Raw genomic sequence first — 18,303 nt, forward strand, 5'->3', positions numbered from 1 at the left:
CAAATTGGATCTGACTGAGAAGGAGGCTCAGCAGAAGTGCCTCACTGAAGACTAGGAGCATGGGCTTTCCAAGCAGAAGGAAGACCTCTGGGAGTGCAATGCCTGGAGGTTCAGTGGGCTGAGATAATCAGCCAGTTCCAGCCCATGATGCAGTCCCACTAGAACAAGGGCCTCCAGCTCTCTGCCACCAGTGGCGCTTCCCTCCAACCTTCACCCAAAGCCCCACACCAGGAGGCTGAAGCAGGCCCCAAGTCAGAATTTCTGGCCCCCTCCAACCCTCACAAAAAGACTCTGAAGGAGGAGACTCTCTGCAGCAACACAAGCATTCATTGCATGTACCTGGCCCAGGGGCCATAGTTTGAGGACCCCTGATTTAGTGCAATATAAAACATGCAAATAATTTTTCTGCAGACTGCCAACATTTTCTCATGGACCACTAGTGGTCCACGGACCATCAGTTGGTGATCGCTGACCGAGAAGGTCCTGGAAGGGATTACCTGGGTAGAGTCATGGTCCAGAAGGCAGGAAGGAATGTTTTCTTATGCATGCATGATTTAGATTTGCATCTTTGGGGTGAAACCTAGCAAATTCCAGTCTGTCACTCATTCATTGTAGATAGGAACATTTGGAAAACATTTTGATTCACCTGCAGCCATGTCTTTCTTTCTTTCTTTCTTTCTTTCTTTCTTTCTTTCTTTCTTTCTTTCTTTCTTTCTTTCTTTCCTTCCTTCCTTCCTTCCTTCCTTCCTTCTTTTTTTTTCTTTCTTTCTTTCTTTCTTTCTTTCTTTCTTTCTTTCTTTCTTTCTTTCTTTCTTTCTTTCTTTCTGGAATATTACTTGGTGCAAGGAAAATGAAATATTTACTAAAAGATAGAGAAGAAATGGATATTATATGATCTGGAATATATGATATGATTGGCTAGAAAATAAACGTAAAGACCTTACAAAAAGATTATTCAAGAGCTAAATAAAAGTGGGAAAGTATTGCCTATATTTGTAAATATTGATATAATTTAAAGCAAAAAGGTAGTATGGATATATATATATATGAGTCATTATATATTATATAGAAGAACGATGTATATAATTGGCAAAAAAGAAAATTGAAACAATCACTATGTAAATATGAGGGATACTGATACTGGAATGTTGCAAAAGTGGAAATGAGGTGTAAAGGATTAAATATATTCAATAAAATATTTTTTTTTTTAAAAAAGAAATATTCGTCTGTGGCAGCTGTATGGGTAAAGGTTGCTAGCAGAGGTCCCTCATACATCAGGAGGCCCAACACAGCTCAGAATCAAAATATTTCCAGTTCCAGTTTACACACTGAGAGGTCCAAGAGTTTCCTTTTAAGGTGCCCCCTCCTTCGTTTTGGGGGCTAATCAAATCCCTTTCAACCTGAGGAAGGGCGGGAGGTGTTTTTGTTCCAGTCGCAGGGCACTTCCCTTTTCAAGAGTCCCTTCAAAGTGATACGTCCTTCATGCTTTTGATAACACCTCCTGACATCATAGGTTGCTTTGGGGGCAATTCCAAGGGCCTGGCATTGGCTTGTTGGCAGTGCCCCGGCTTCAAAAGTTGCTTTTTGGAGCAAGGTAGGGATTGCTTAATCACTGGATCCAACCCTCTTTTTCACAAGAAGATCAGAAGATGGCTCTGCCCCAAAATGTTCACTTGAGCAAAGGTAAATAAACTGGAACTCAAGTGAGAACCTCTAAAAGCTGTTTCCCCTCACCTTCCACTTGGCTTTTTACTAATGATCACTGCAGAATTCAAAGTTTCGGGTCAGTTTAATTTTTAAGACTCCTGTTGTGGCCTGCCAGCGGAGCTGGCAGCAGAGTCAGGCAGGAAGGAGGTAATGGGGAGGAGCATGGGCCAGTCCTGGTGGCTGGGGAAGGCTCAGAAGAAGGCTCTGCATCGGAGGCAGAGACGGGGCTGAGGCCTTCTGGCAGTGATCAGCTGCCTACGGAGCTAGACAGCAGTGAGACGGAGGAACAGCTGGAGCCTGCGCAGAGCTGCCAGAAGAAAAGAACAGCTAAGAAATCAGGGTTGACTTGGGAGTAAAGTCGCAGGTGGAAGGTGATTGACCCCTCCCATGGGAAATAAAAGAGGAGTGAAAGGGGAGTGGGCTTTTGCAGGAAACAATTTGTTTGTTCGGTCGTTAGATTCGTTTCAGGAGTGTGAAGATCTGTCCGTGAATCTCACAGACTCTGTGCCCAGCCTTTCCTTGCACAGCACCTCATTTGGAAAATATTTACATGGCAGCTTTCCAAGATAGATACGGTCTGGAGTCATATATATTCCTTTGAAAGACTATTTGCAAGGCCTTTGCTGAATGTGAATGAGAGGAGATTCTAATTCATTTAATAAAAGGGTTTTTGTCAGGACTAGGACTCTGCCACGTGCTTTTTGGGGAAGCTTGGGCCAAAACAACTCCCGAAACTGGCTTCTCTAACCGTCTTGAGGAGTTACCACCATCTCGTTGACTTCTTCGTTCTGGTGTAGGGATTGAGCCAATGGCTAAAGGAGTTAGGAGGAAGACCAATCAGGCATTTGGATTGTATCTCTTTCCCAGCTGCGATTCTTCTTAAGCAGCAATGTAGATATTTTTTTTTTCAGATTTAGATTTAGGTGTACAAAATATTAAATGCGTGCAGTTTGCATGATTATTCCTCACACTTTAAATAAGCGGAAGAAACATTTAGAAAAGATCTGAAGGCGATATCCAAGATTTGTAAGCAGTGGCTTAGACTGGCTATTTTTATTTATTTTCCACATTTGTAGAATTTATATTTCTATTCATTTAATTCACAGACACATACACACACACACACAAACACACACACAAACATCTCACCCAAGTGAGTCTGGGTGCCTTACAACACAATAAAACCATATAAATTATATCAGTAAATTATTCTTTATTCTTCCCAATACAGCTGGTGTGATGGCATTCTTCACCATAAGAGTACTGCAATATTTAATGCTTTTGTTTACGAAATAACTGCATGATGACCATGAATATGGCTTTGTTTTCTGCTTCCAATAATTATTTTCCCCCCTGATATGGTGTTTTTCTCAGATTACATCAGGAGAAACTAGAGAAATCAAGCCATTTCTATTTTTATTTTTTGTGTGCAATGGGTTTTGATTGCTTATTGGCATGACAAATGAACTCCCATCATCTATATACTTAAACCCATAATGCAGTCCTAAATTTGGCAGACGTTTGAGCACATATCTGGCTGAGGTTTAAGTCGAAAATCTCTTTTTCATGGGAATGAAATAGGGTGCAACAAACCAGCTTTGCATCCTCAAAAATAATTAAGCCAGCCCCTTTGGGAAAATGTTAGGTTTTCTGTAGCAACAAAGAGCCACAAAGAACACCAGCGTTCATTTGTTTTACTGTCAGACTGGCTTTAAACATGTCTGGTGTTAGAGAAGGGCCTTGCAAACAAGAACTCTGCAAGCTAAGTTTTTTTTTTTAATTTTTTATTTTATTTTATCAATTTCATATATACATTCACAATTATATGATCTCATAACTGTTATTAATAATATGTATTTATAACAATTTTTTCCCTACAGTTGACAATATACTTGAAGATTGCTTTCTTACCATCCCATAGATCCATCTTATCTTACAATGGTCCTACTTCTTCTTCCCTCCCTCCCTCTTTCCTTCCCTCGTTTCTTCTCTCCTACTCTCCTTCCTTCCCTCCCTCCTTCCCCCTTCCCTCCTTCTCTCCTTCCCTCCTTCCTTCCCTCCTTCCTTCCTTCCCTCCTTTCTTCTCTCCTCCTCTCCTTCCTTTCCCCCCTTCCTTTCCTCCTTCCTTCCCCCCTTCCTTCTCTCCTACATTCCCTCCTTCCTTCCCTCCTTTCTTCTCTCCTTCTCTCCTTCCTTCTCTCCTTCCTTCCCTCCTTTCTTCTCTCCTCTTCTTCCTTCCCTCCTTCCTTCCCTCCTTCCTTCCCTCCTTCCTTCCTTCCCTCCTTTCTTTTCTCCTTCTCTCCTTCCTTTCCCCCTTCCTTTCCTCCTTCCTTCCCCCTTCCTTCTCTCCTACATTCCCTCCTTCCTTCCCTCCTTTCTTCTCTCCTTCTCTCCTTCCTTCCCTCCTTCCTTCCCTCCTTTCTTCTCTCCTTCTCTTCTTCTTTCCCTCCTTGCTTCCCTCCTTGCTTCCCTCCCTCCTTCCCTCCCTCCTTCCTACCCCCCTTTCTTCTCTTTCTTCTCTCCTTCCTTCCTTCCTCCTCTCCTTTCCCTTCTCTCCTTCCCCTTCCTCCCCTTTACACTTCCCCTCTTCTTCCCATTCCTCCGCTAAGGGGTTTTATCTACTTGACAGGCAAATGTTTTTGCCTGAAGGAAGAGTGTCTGGAAGGTTAAAAATACACACGATTTGCAAAAGCAGGCATGCACGGTGGGCTGACCAAGAATGTATGGTATGGACAATGCCAGACACTTCCATTCTTGGATAGTAATCATCAGCTAGAACTTGGAAATCATAGTGTGGATCAGACTAGAGTGCTAAGGTGTAGTTGGGGTTTGGCAAGGAAGGCTGGTGTTTAAGAATGGAACCACGGCTGATGACCTCTTTCTATAGAAAGTGTCCTCACATACTGTATTCCAGTATGGTACGCTGGTTTAACTGCTGTGGACAAGGAGGCACTACAGAGAGTGATCAACTCAGCACAAGAAACCATTGGTTGCCCTCTAACACCACTGGGTGACATCGCCGGGTCTCGCTGCTTTAGCAGAGTAAGGGAGATACTCAGATATGATTCACACTCTGGTCAGTGTCTCTTCACACTTCTACCATCGGGGGGAAGACCTTGAAATGTAGCCAGGCGAACAAATAGGTTTAAAAATAGTTTCCATCCTTGGGCTGTCAGACTCTTAAACACAACCACAATCATTCCACGCGCACACGGAAACATATGACTAGTGTTCCTTTTTCTTTCTTTCTTTCTTTCTTTCTTTCTTTCTTTCTTTCTTTCTTTCTTTCTTTCTTTCCTTCCTTCCTTCCTTCCTTCTTTCTTTCTTTCTTTCCTAATTACTCTCATTGGGATTATTCTTTATACTATTTATGTTGTTTGTATTCTTTGCCATGGATTGCATCAGTGAGGCTAAAATCAATTTCGTTGTATACGTGATGTACAATGACAATAAAGGCGATACTAAGAATGGGGAATAGCAGAAGAAACCTGTGGCTAGATCAGGTTCAGTGTCCATCTCTTATGTCCCACCGTGACCCGTCAAATGCGCGCCCGACAAAAGTGCACTGACAAAACCGCGGTGAGAAAACAGCAAGGATAAAATCGTGCCGAATCGTTGGCGCCGATAAATGCCCGCCAACGAAAGCGTGATTAGGGTTAAGGTAAGGGTTAGGGTTAGGGTTAGGGTTAGGGTTAGGGTTAGGGTTAGGGTTAGGGTTAGGGTTAGGGTTAGGGTTAGGGTTATTACATTGTTTTCACACTGTTTGTTGATGGCGCACTTTCATTGGTGCACATTTATCGACGCGCTTCTATGGGCGCGATTTCATCCTCGCTGTTTTCTCACCGCGGTTTTGTCAGCGCGCTTTTGTCAAGTGTGCATTTGTTGGTGAACCATGTCCCACAATGTTCTATGTCCCACAGTGGTCAACCAGAAGCTCCTGGAAAGATTTATAATGACTCAAGGCCCAACACTTATCTTTTTTTTTAAAAGGAAACACCTTGGGATCAGGGGTGGGTTCTGGCTGGCGTTAGTGCCAGTTCACTCATGCATGCACTTTGCGTGAGCGCTGGATGCACGCTGCGGGTGCATGCACAATTCAATGGAGATTGTTCTGCGCATGCGCAGAGCTCAACAAACAAGATGGCAGCGGTGATGGTAGTGACCAGGGAACTGGTTCGGAGGCATATCCAGCCTAGTTCGCTGCTGGTTCTGCGAGTAAGGAAGATACTCAGAGATGATTCACATCCTGGTCAGTGTCTCTTTGCACTTCTACCATCAGGCAGAAGGCATCAAAGTATAGACAGTTGAACAAACAGGTTTAAAAATAGTTTTCATCCTTGGACTGTCAGACTCTTAAACACAACCACAATCACTCCAAACACATGTGGAAATGTATGACTAGTTTTTCTTTTTCTTTCTTTTTCTTTTCTCCCTCTAATTACTTGCATAGGGATTATTCTTTAAACTATTTATGTTGTTTGTATTTTTTTGTCATTGATTGCTAAAACCAATTTTGTTGTATACATGATGTACAATGACAATAAAGGTTATCCTATCCTTTCCTATCCTATCCTATCCTATCCTGTTCTGACCCCCCTCGTCCCACACTCACACACTCCGAGCCAAAGATACGTTACCGCATTTAATTAACAGACAGACAGGTCCTTGGCAGCAAACCGGCACAGACAAGCTTGGGCAGCAATCCAGCACAGGTAAGCCGTGGCAGCAATCCAGCCTGCCAAGCTCACAATAATGTTCTCCAACATTAGTTCCTGCATTGACTTCTGCAAAAGGGTGTGTGCACAAGCAGTCCTTTCATAGTCTGGAGACGAGCCTAATTACCACCAGCTGAGTGCAATTACCTCCTGTACTTGCGCAACTGTTCCTGACGCCTATTAGCTCTTTGGTGCCGGGCATCCAGGAACAACTCACTGCTGATGTCAGGATCACACTCCCTTGTCTCCTCCCCACTGGTCCAAGGCTCAGGCACCTCCTGGTGGCTAACCAGCCTCTCTGCGCCCTGCTCGGAGTCGGAACCCTGTCCAGGGTCCTCCACATCCTCCAGAGCCGACTCATAGGGCCTCTCAGTGTTGGAGTCTGGTGGCAGCTCCAACAGCTCCTGCTGGGCCACAACACTATCCTATCCTATCCTATCCTATCCTATCCTATCCTATCCTATCCTATCCTATCCTATCCTATCCTATCCTATCCTATCCTATCCTATCCTATCCTATCCTATCTTCACTCCAAGTGGAAGGAACTTTTTCTAAAGTAAAAAATCCCAGGCTTGAATCAACTTGCAAGGAAAAAAACCCCACTTGTTAATTGTAAGTATCGTTCTGCTACTGCACAAACCACACTCATCTCTCTGCACCCTAGACTAAATTGTGAACTTCAGCAGCATCACAAAAGCTGATTCATTGCTTGTAACTCTCTGCCCACCTTAAAACTGGAGATAATAGTTCTCTTATGAAAAACAATCCCTCCTGGATCACATAATTGTCTTTTGACAGCTCACTTATTTGTTTATTTTTTTAAAATGGAGCATAACCTCTCCGTCCAAATTCTTGATTCTGTTTTGATTTGCAGCCTGTTGATGTCTGGCTTTGAAAGGAAAATATGTTTGGGAGGGTGGGGCAGGAGGAAATGCAGTTTATCAAAGTCCAGCAAAAAAAATTCCAGCTTTATTTAAAATTCCAGGGGGACTCATGGAATTGTGGGCAGAGCATTAGTGGAAGTTTTCAAAAATAGACTGGAGGTTACCGGGATGGTATAACATCTCCTACCTTGAGTGGGAGGTTGGAGTAGAAGACCCTATGATTCTGTGTTCTATTAGAACTTCCTGTGTTAGGTTAGTATTCCAAAGCAGCGGCCACCAATTGATAGTCTGTAGACCACTGATGGTCCATGAGAAAATGTCGGTGGTTTGCAGAAAAATTATTTGCATTTTTTATATTGCACTAAATCAGGGGTCCTTAAACTATGGCCCCTGGGCCAGATATGTGCAATGAATGTTTGTCTTGATGCAGAGAGTTTCTTTGGGGTCTTTTTGTGTGGGTAGGAGGGGGGCCCAAAATTCAGACTTGGGGTCTGCTTCAGCCTCCTGGTGTGGGGTTTTGGGTGAAGGCTGGAGGGATGTGCCGCTGGCGGTGAAGAGCCGGAGGGCCTTGTTCCAGTGGGACTGCATCATGGCCTGGAACTGGCTGATCATCTCAGCCCACTGAGCCTCCTGGCGCCAGTACCTGGCCTTGCACTCCTGCAAGTCTTCCCTCTGCTTGGAAAGTCTATGCTCACAGTCCTCAGTGAGGTTCTGCTGCTGTGCCTCCTTCTCAACCAGGTCCAATTTGAACTGAGCCAGCTGTTTTGCCAACTCTTCCTTGTGGCGACTGCTTAGCTCCAACAACTGCTTCCTGTTGGAGCTCTAAGGTGCGAGGGTGGGGAGGTGAGGAGTGGCTGGGAGGGGAGAGGTGAGTAGAGTCTGGCCAGGCACTCCTCAATGTGAATGACATTGAGTTGGCCATGCCCACTCAGTCACATGCCCAACTAGCTATGCCCACCCAGCCAATCACTAGGCAGATCATATTAGTGGTCCACGGGATTTAAAATTATGAATGTAGTGGTCCATGAGGTCTGAAAGGTTGGAGACCCCTGTTCCAAAGCACACAATCAATGTTCTTGGGGGAGGAGGTGATCCTGGCATGTTTGTTTGTGTCCTGTCAAACATCAAAGAAGCTTTCGGTAATTCCTCCAGAAGTCAACAGTTTATAGTTAGTTCCTCTTTGCATACAATATGATGAGTCAACAGATCATGAAGACTAAAGAACTGGTATAACATTCAATTCACATTCCTCATTTCTAGACAGATGTGTCATCTAATGTCTAACCATACCTAGAAGTATAGGACACAACATTTTCAAAGCATATTCTTTTGTTACTTCATTCTAAAGTCTTATACTTATATATGTATTTCCTTGGGGACACGGTGGCTCAGTGGCTAAGATGCTGAGCTTGTCGATTAGAAAAGCCAGCAGTTTGGTGGTTTGAATCCCTAGTGCTGCATAACGGAGTGAGCTCCTGTTACTTGTCCCAGCTCCTGCCAACCTAGCAGTTCGAAAGCACCAGAGGTGGGTTCCTACCAGTTCGCACCTATTCGGTAGAACCGGTTCGTCAAATCTACCAAACCAGTTAGAAGAGGTTCTACCAGTGGACCTGGAAAGCAGGCCACACCTACAGAAGAGGTTCCAAAAATTTTTGAAACCCACCACTGGAAAGCACGTAAAAGTGCAAGTAGAAAAATAGGAACCACCTTTGGTGGGAAGGTAGCAGTGGTGGAATTCAGCCAGTTCGCACCTATTCGGGAGAACCGGTTGGTAACTTTCTAAGTAGTTCGAAGAACCGGTTGTTGGAAGAAATCTCCTTTTGTTTTTTTCCCCACTTTACAGGGCTAATCCTGTAAGGAAGGCAGGAAGGAAACATTCTGGTGTTGTTTCTAGCCTAATTTTTATTGTCCTGCTTACAGAAACTGCCTCTTCGGTTAACCCTTATGACATTGTAACAGCTAAGGCAAAGCGCCCATTGACCTGAGTGACATTGAGTTGGCCACGCCCACCCAGTCACAACACCACCAAGCTATGCCTACCCAGCTGGTCATTAGGGCAGAGGACCGGTTGTTAAATTATTTGAATCCCACCACTGGAAGGTAGCAGTGTTCCATGCGCCTTCGCCGTTGAGTCTTGCTGGTCACATGACCACAGAGACATCTTCGGACAGCACTGGCTTTTCGGCTTAGAAACTGAGATGAGCACCACCCCCTAGAGTCAGGAACGACTAGCACATATGTGCGAGGGGAACCTTTACCTTATATTTCCTTTAAAAAGTGAGGTGTACTGTAAAACAGAAAACTTATCAGAGCACAGTATAAAAAGAAAACCTGTATTTCTAGTTCCATGTAGGTGATAAACTTTAGTAATAAAATACAATTTTATATAGCTGAGTTTCCTAACTGTGTGGTTTATATCCCTTAGGGAGCTGCAGGCAGAGTCCGGGGGAGTAGTGAAAAAAGTTTTCCTTACATTCTCACAATAAATCCACCTTTCCCAAAGATTCATTGACTTGTTTTCATTTTGCATTTGCCTTCGTGTTGGTGTTTAGAGTTTTAGGAGAGGAGTGTACATTAAATTTACTTTAAAGGGGAAGCCAAAAAGTTTAATAAGCCCTGCTCTATGCTACAACCAAAAGATTTACCTTTGCAGCAAGAAATTATGACATGATATCAGATCCCGGTGGTTTTTTTTTAAAATGGGTCATTAATATTGATTATCTATGATCTCCGATTCAGTAGATGTCTGCGCACTTTAGAGGAACCCAGCATTGCTTCACTATGGAGGGAAATCCTAAAGGTGCTTTTTCAGGAGACAACAGGACTTTCTGTTTTCTCTTCGAAGACATTTCACTTGAGTTTGAGTTTGAGTTTTATTTCATTTGTATGCCGCCCTTTTCCCTGAAGGGACTCAGGGCGGCTCACAACTCAAGGGAAGGGGGATACAGACAGTTAACAACAACACAGAAACAATATATAGTTAAAACACAACAATCATACCATTCGAGATAGGGGCAACGATTCTTTAGCCCCAGGCCTGTCGGAACAGCCAGGTTTTAAGGGCTTTGCGGAAGGCCTGGAGGGTGGTGAGGGTGCGAATCTCCATGGGGAGTTCGTTCCAGAGGGTCGGAGCAGCCACAGAGAAGGCTCTCCTCCGGGTAGTCGCCAGTCGACACTGGCCGGCGGATGGAATTCGGAGGAGGCCTGCTCTGTGCGATCTAATCGGTCTGGTGGAGGTAATTGGCAGCAGGCGGTCTCTCAAGTACCCAGGTCCAATACCATGAAGGGCTTTATAAGTGACGACTAGCGCCTTGAAGCGTATCCGGAGACCAATAGGCAGCCAGTGCAGCTCGCGGAGGATAGGTGTTACGTGGGTGAACCGAGGTGCACCCACAATCGCTCACGCGGCTGCATTCTGGACAAGCTGAAGTTGCCGAATACTCTTCAAGGGCTGCCCCATGTAGAGCACGTTGCAGTAATCCAGTCTGGAGGTCACAAGGGCGCGAGTGACTGTTGTGAGAGCCTCCCAGTTCAGGTAGGGATGCAACTGGTGCACCAGGTGAACCTTCTCATGCAAGAAGCTTCTTCAGATCTGACTGGGCAGCTCCAAGAAGGCTGCACATCCATTTGCACCACTCAGGTGACCCTGATGACACAGATAAACCTCCAGGTGGCCTAAATGACTCTCTAAAAGAATGCAAATGGACCACCTGTCTGCAAGGAGTGTAAATCCTTCCATTCCCCACCATCCATCCAGAGCTGAAGAAGCTTCTTGGATGAGAAACGAAATGTCTTCAAAGAAAAACCAGGAAGTCCTGTTGCCTTTTGAAAAAACACCTGTGGGAAAACCATGGCCCGGATGACTGAGAATCTCCATAGATATTGAAGGAGATGGGCAGTTCAAAAATGTGAAAAATCAACCAATCACTTGTTAATAGCTATACTAATATATTGCTAGGGCTGGCTCAGTGGCTAAGACACTGAGCTTGTCAATCAGAAAAGTCGACAGTTCATCAATTCGAATCCCTAGCGCTGTGCAACAGAGTGAGTTCCCGTTACTTCTCCCAGCTTCTGCCAAGCTAGCAGTTCGAAAGCATGTAAAAATGCAAGTAGAAAACTAGGGACCACCTTTGGTGGGAAGGTAACAGCGTTCCATGCGCCTTCGGTGTTTAGTCATGTCAGCTCACATGACCACAGAGATATCTTCGGAGATGAGCACCGCCCCCTAGAGTCGGGAACGACTACCACATATGTGCAAGGGGAACCTTGACCTTGATCTTTAATTTCACCTTTAACAGTGGCGTCGTTCAGAATTCATCTTGAAATGAACACATTTGGTTTGTCCTAATCTTCCTGTCCCTTCTTCTCATAGAGAGATGGAAAGCTTTCCTGTTTCCCCTGCTGACTCACTTTGTACAGAAAGCTCATTGCATTTCAAAACCTTCGTCTTCAACTGAGCTGACCTGCAATGGGTTTTTTTTTTGTTTAAACGATATTTTACAGTTTGGTTTTGGATGAGCTGGTTGATGAGTGGGCTCTGTTGCAACGAGCCAACGTTGCGACACCTGGATTTCTCAGAAGGCTTCCGTCAAGAAACACAGCCTAACTGTAGGACATTCAGATAGAGACGGAGAATGGGGTGTGGAGTTCTGCCTTATGAAGAACTCAAGAATTACCTCAAATTAAAGCTGCTGACTCTGCTATATTCCCTCTGTTGTATATATGTATGAGGGCAAAGTCAGCTGTCCTTATAAAGGGCAGAGGTAGACAGTTTGCAATCTGGAGTTCACATACAATTTCCACAGGACGTTACCTCAGACAGACAGCAATGAAGGGAGGGAATTCTGCCCATCTTGAGTGGGGCTGTGAAGCCTTCAAATATTAGCTCTTTAGCTGCCTTGGTTAAGCACCTTGTGCAAATTCACCCCTTTAATCTTAGGAGTTAAGGCTAAGCAATATATTAGTAAAGGTATAAGTAAAGGTCCCCCTCACACATATGTGCTAGTTGTTCCCGACTCTAGAGGGTGGTACTCATCTCCATTTCAAAGCTAAAGTACTGCAGGCCACTTCAGCTGACTGTTATCTGCAGTTCAGTGGTTCAAATCTCACCGGCTCAAGGTTGACTCAGCCTTCCATCCTTCCGAGGTGGGTGAAATGAGGACCCAGACTGTGGGGGCGATATGCTGACTCTGTAAACCGCTTAGAGAGGGCTGAAAGCCCTATGAAGCGTTGTATAAGTCTAACTGCTACTGCTATTGCTAAAGAGCCAGCACTGTCCGAGCACCAAGGACCCCTCATTTCAACCCTGAGCTACAAATATTTTCCTTTATTGATGCTTCTAAGGTGTCCAGTTTCACAAAAATATTTGAAGTCATTCTTCCACCTAAGTTCTTTCCCCATCAGTTTTGGTTCCAGTCACAATGCTTTCGTTCACATTTTGTAACAACTTTTTGAATGCTTGTCTAAAGGTAAAGGTTCCTCTCGCACATATGTGCTAGTCGTTCCCAACTCTAGGAGGCGGTGCTCATCTCCATTTCAAAGCTGAACAGACAGCGCTGTCCAAAGACGTCTCTGTGGTCATGTGGCCAGCATGACTAAACACCGAAGGCGCACGGGACGCTGTTACCTTCCCACCAAAGGTGGTTCCTATTTTTCTACTTGCATTTTTACATGCTTTCGAACTGCTAGGTTGGCAAGAAGCTGTGACAAGTAACAGGAACTCACTCCGTTATGCGGCACTAGGGATTTGAACCGCCGAACTACCGACCTTTCTGATCAACAAGCTCAGCATCTTAGCCACTGAGCAATCCTTGAAAGATGGGATACAAATAAATAAATATTTATTCATTCCTTGAAAAATGGGAAACATGGGATACTTATATAAATAAATAAATTCTGGAAGACTATCAATATGGGTTTTCCTCCCTTAGATCCAGTGGTGGGTTTCAAAAATTTTTAGAACCTCTTCTGTAGGTGTGGCCTGCTTTGTGGGAGTGGCTTGCTGGCCATGTGACCAGGTAGGAGTGGCTTGCTGGCCATGTGACTGGGTAGGAGGGGCTTGCCAGCCATGTGACTGGGTGGGCATGGCCAACTTGTAAAATGTGGTGAAACTCACTTAACTACGTTCTTGCTTAGCAACCAAAATGTTGGCTGAGAAACTCTGGCATTTGAAGCACACAAGTCTTAAAGCTGTCAAGTTACAAGACCCTTGCACCCCTAACCCTTTAGGAAAAAAAACCAGGGGTGCTCAAACTTGACAGCTTTAAGACTTGTGGACTTCAACTCCCAGAATTCCTCCTCTCACTCTTCATCTCGATGATGTGTGGACGGGTGGGGGGAGGGAGCTGGAACCGGTTCTAAACGGCACTGTAGATTTGTGGAACCTCTTCTATAGAAGAGGTTAGAACTCGCAGGAACCCACCCCTGCTTAGATCTCCACCAAACTATTGCTGCCCTTATGGACACTGGGATAATTTTCCGGGATTCTTGAGTTATCCTAGTTATAGTAGTTGTTGCTTCATTTGATTGTTTTCCTTTTGCAATGTTATCCCACTTTGATTTGTATCTGCTTCAAAACTCCAATGAGCTGGTTTGATTTGGCAGCATGCAAATGTAATAAAGGAAGGAACAAATAAATAAATGAATGTTTAGCAACTTCATGTTCTAATAGCAATTTAATTGCACAAACAGCTGCAATTTTTGCAGGAATGCCAGCAGATCGGTTATCTGCCTCTAAGTGACAACGTCTATGTGATATTTTTCTCTCCCAAAGCTCAGGATTTAAAGATGTGGATTTCAGACTAAATTGCAGCAAACGTGGCTTGATGACCTTCATCTAGCTGACCAAGCCATTTGATATTTTCTGCTTTAAGTGCAATATTAAATATGTGTTGAACCAGCCAACCTGTAGCACTGAGAATATTGTATTTTCTGTTTTAGAGAACTGGTCCTCAGAGCCTACACTTATGCAAACCAAGGAAAGTCTACACTTGGCTCAGCTTGCAAGCAAACTATTGACCATTCATCTCAAAGGACAGTTCTTTATTTCAGAAAGTTGTTCTTTTAGATTTATTTATATCGATAGAAAATATATTTGTTCCTCGGGGTTAAACTGTGGAGCCCTTGATGCTATCTGGGCTTGGTGGTTTTCTTGCAAACATTTGATTACCCTGCCAGGGAACATCAGCAGCACTGATGATGTTACTTAGTTGGGCAATGAAACATCTGTCAGTGTTCCAAGTAACACACCCACTGAAATCAGAACTCTGAGGCAGATGGAGGAGTCCTCGAAGAACAATTTATTTGGAAACATCATATTGGCACAACTGGTGGAAACCGACTCTGAAAGTTCCAGTAGTTTTTACCTGATTAAAAGTGAAAGTTTCCCCCTTTCTCCAAGTCATCAGTCACATTGTCCAATAGAGGTGCTGGCCGGTTGCTTCGTTACTTTACTCCTCCTCTCCCAGTCACCTGTTGGAATGACCTTGGTTCCCAGAGGAAAACTTTTTGTTTTGACTGCAAAACCGCAGCTAACTATTCCCCACTCCTTGTCATCTCTTCTGCCTTGTGGCAACCCTGAAGCCACAAAGTTGGTGTCAACCAGGTTTGCTTCAGGGTTGAGGACAACTGCAAGAACACAACTAAACTTGGAGATCCCCAGGGACTCCACAGATTTATTTATTTTCCAAAAACTCCCCTTTGCCCTTCGTTTTGGTTCTTCATCTTTTACTATGGAGATGCACAGTTAAGGGGCTTGACGTACATTTAATGCAATCAGATCACAGAAAACTTTTTCAATGCTTGTCTCTCAGAACTTCATAGCTTTTGGTGCTTTTTAGAAACTTTTATTCAAACATGCATTTTTGTAATGTTTTTTTCTTGGTTTAGCTCTTAAGCTTCCTTTGCAAAACAAAGCTATAAACATTAACAATTACATGTTTTAACCTTTTTGAACTTCTTTCAGATTTGCCCCCTTTTCAGGTATGTCCTTTATTATTATTATTTTCAAAAAAAATATGGCCACTGTATCTGTAGGGTGAGTAGGAAGCCCCCCCCCTCCTAGGAGAATGAAATATTTTGGGAAATATTAAAGGAGAAAATCTTAAGGGAGGCAGAAACCAGCCCCAGTTTCCCTGCCCCAAGCAGAAACTGAGGAGGCCAGCTTTAAAAAAATGCAGATCTGATAATCCATTCAGGAAGGCTAGATCAAGATGCTCTTCCTGTTGCCAATGCGGAGTTTTGTTCAGCAGGTATATTCTCATTGTGCACAGAGAGAGAATTATCTGCCTCTACCTAGGACCTCTAGTCCACTTCACCACTCCTTCATACAGAGCCTGCTATGACCCCTACACAACCCCTACATGACCCCCCATAGGAATCCAGAAGGTATAAAACCCCACCCACTCTAAACTCCATTTTGTCAGCTGTCCCTGAATCACGGATGGTTGGTGGTTCTGCTTCCTCAATAAAGAGAATCTTTCTTTCCAATCAGTCTCCATTTTATTTCCAGTGCCTTTCTCCTGGATTGGAACCAAACCAGATGGATTTTCCTTCCAACATATCTATGTCTTCTCCTTGGACAGACTCAGCTTCCATCCTCTGAGTACCCACTCATAGCTCAAAAAACGGCCAAGCATTATAACTCAGGGGGCCAATCCAAATCATGGCAGATCCCACAACTATCACTTTTAACCAGAGGTGGTATTCAGCAGGTTCTGACCAATTCTAGAGAACTGGTAGCAGAAATTTTGAGTATTTCCGAGAACCGGTAAATACCACCTCTAGCTGGCCCCGCCCCCATCTATTTTTTGCCTCCTGAGTTCCAGCTGATTGGGAGGGAATGGGGATTTTGCAGTATCCTTCCCCTGGAGTGGGGAGGGAATGGGGATTTTGCAGTAACATTCCCCTGGAGTGGGGAGGGAGTGGGGATTTTGCAGTAACATTCCCCTGGATTGGGCAGGAAATGGGGATTTTGCAATAACCTTCCCCTGGAGTGAGGAAGGAATGGAGATTTTACAGTATACTTCCCCTGGAGTGAAGAGGGAATGGGGATTTCACAGTATCCTTCCCCTGGAGTGGGGAGGGAATGGGGATTTTACAGTATCCTTCCCCTGGAGTGGGGAAAGAATGGGGATTTTGCAGTATCCTTCCCCTGGAGTGGGAAGAGAATGGGGATTTTGCAGTATCCTTCCCCTGGAGTGGGGAGGGAATGGGGATTTTGCAGTATCCTTCCCCTGCCACACCCACCAAGCCACGCTACCAGAACTGGTAGTTTTTGAATCCTACCACTCTTTTTAACCCTTCCATTTCCAACAGCAAGCCTTTTTAAAAATTATTCTTGTGGTGTTCTTGTAGGCCTTAAAAATGGCAGCTCTGCATCTCAGGAGCATGGAAAGGTTTGTTTTTTCTTTCGTCCTTGTTCCTTTGTCCACCTAGGTGACACTATCCACAGCCTACATTCCCAGAATAAATAAACATATAAAAAAAAGTCCAGTAGAACATTCTGCAGTTGGTTGATACTTCTTGCTTCAGTTCCATGCTTCAATATTTTGCTCTCATACCACCGTTTACACAGCAGAGCATGAAGCCAAAGCGAATGGCTGCAGGATCGTGCCAGAAATTTCATATTTTCCAAAGCTCTATAAATCCTTTCCCGCACCTGTTTGCCCAGGTCTTTTGAGGGATTCCTTGGTCAGCAGCAACAACAACTGTGTCTTGAATGTCCCAAGGCCATTTTGAGAGGGGGCTGGAGAAACCAACCCAGAATCTTGCAATCCTAAACTCAGGTCTTTTCAGACTTGTAGAATCTGCAATCATTAGGTAGACTTTGCTCTAAGAACTTGGTTAACATTCAACGCTTCTTGTGCTGATGGGAAATGATCTAACTACATGAAAGACATTTTGTCCCTCAGGACAATGCCATTTTTTTCCTGGCAGTCTGTGTAGATGTTACTTCCAAAAATACATTCCTCTTTCTTCTTAGTTTTTGAGTTCTTTCTATTTTATTTTGCCAGTCCATTTCTGCAGAACTATCCTCAGGGACCCAGGTCACTAGAGGTCCTATATTTAGTTTCAACTAATCTTCGTTGGCAATCATTTCACAGTCCAGCAAGGCGATTTTCCTGATTGATTCGTGCCTACATATTTATTATACGCTCACATAGATTCACACGTGTTGATTGCTTGTACACAGGTTGACTTATTTCTGTTCGTACTGAAGACTAGTAGATCCAGGGCTTGAGTGGGGAATATAGCTAAAGCAGTGGTGGGGTACAAAGAAATTTACTACCAGTTCTGTGGGCATGGCTTGGTGGGCCTGGAAGGGGAAGGATACTGTAAAATCTCCATTCCCTCCCCACTCCAGGGGAAGGATACTGTAAAATCTCCATTCCCTCCCCACTCCAGGGGAAGGATAGTGTAAAATCTTCATTCCCTCCCTATTCCAGGGGAAGGATACTGTAAAATCCTCTTTCCCTCCCTATTCCAGGGGAAGGATACTGTAAAATCTCCATTCCCTCCCTATTCCAGGGGAAGGATACTGTAAAATCTCCATTCCCATCGCACTCCAGGGGAAGGATACTGTAAAATTCCCATTCCCTTCCTATTCCAGGGGAAGGATACTGTAAAATCTCCATTTCCTCCCCACTCCAGGGGAAGGGTATTGTAAAATTTCCATTCCCTCCCCACTCCAGGGGAAGTATATTGTAAAATCTCCATTCCCACTCCATTCTAGGGGAAGGATACTGTAAAATCTCCATTCCCTCCCTATTCCAGGAGAAGGATACTGTAAAATCCCCATTTCCTCCTGATCAGCTGGGACTTAGGAAGCAGACAATAGATGGGGGCAGGGGCAGTCAGAGGTGGTATTTACCAGTTCTCTGAGCTACTCAAAATTTCTGCTACTGGTTCACCAGAACTGGTCAAAATCTGCTGAATACCACTTTTGAGCTAAAGAAGGAACATCCTCTTAAACTATGTGTTGGCGTAACAAGTGTACA

The sequence above is a fragment of the Thamnophis elegans genome, chromosome 13 (assembly GCF_009769535.1).
Source record: "Thamnophis elegans isolate rThaEle1 chromosome 13, rThaEle1.pri, whole genome shotgun sequence".
In the NCBI taxonomy this organism is placed as follows: domain Eukaryota; kingdom Metazoa; phylum Chordata; class Lepidosauria; order Squamata; family Colubridae; genus Thamnophis; species Thamnophis elegans.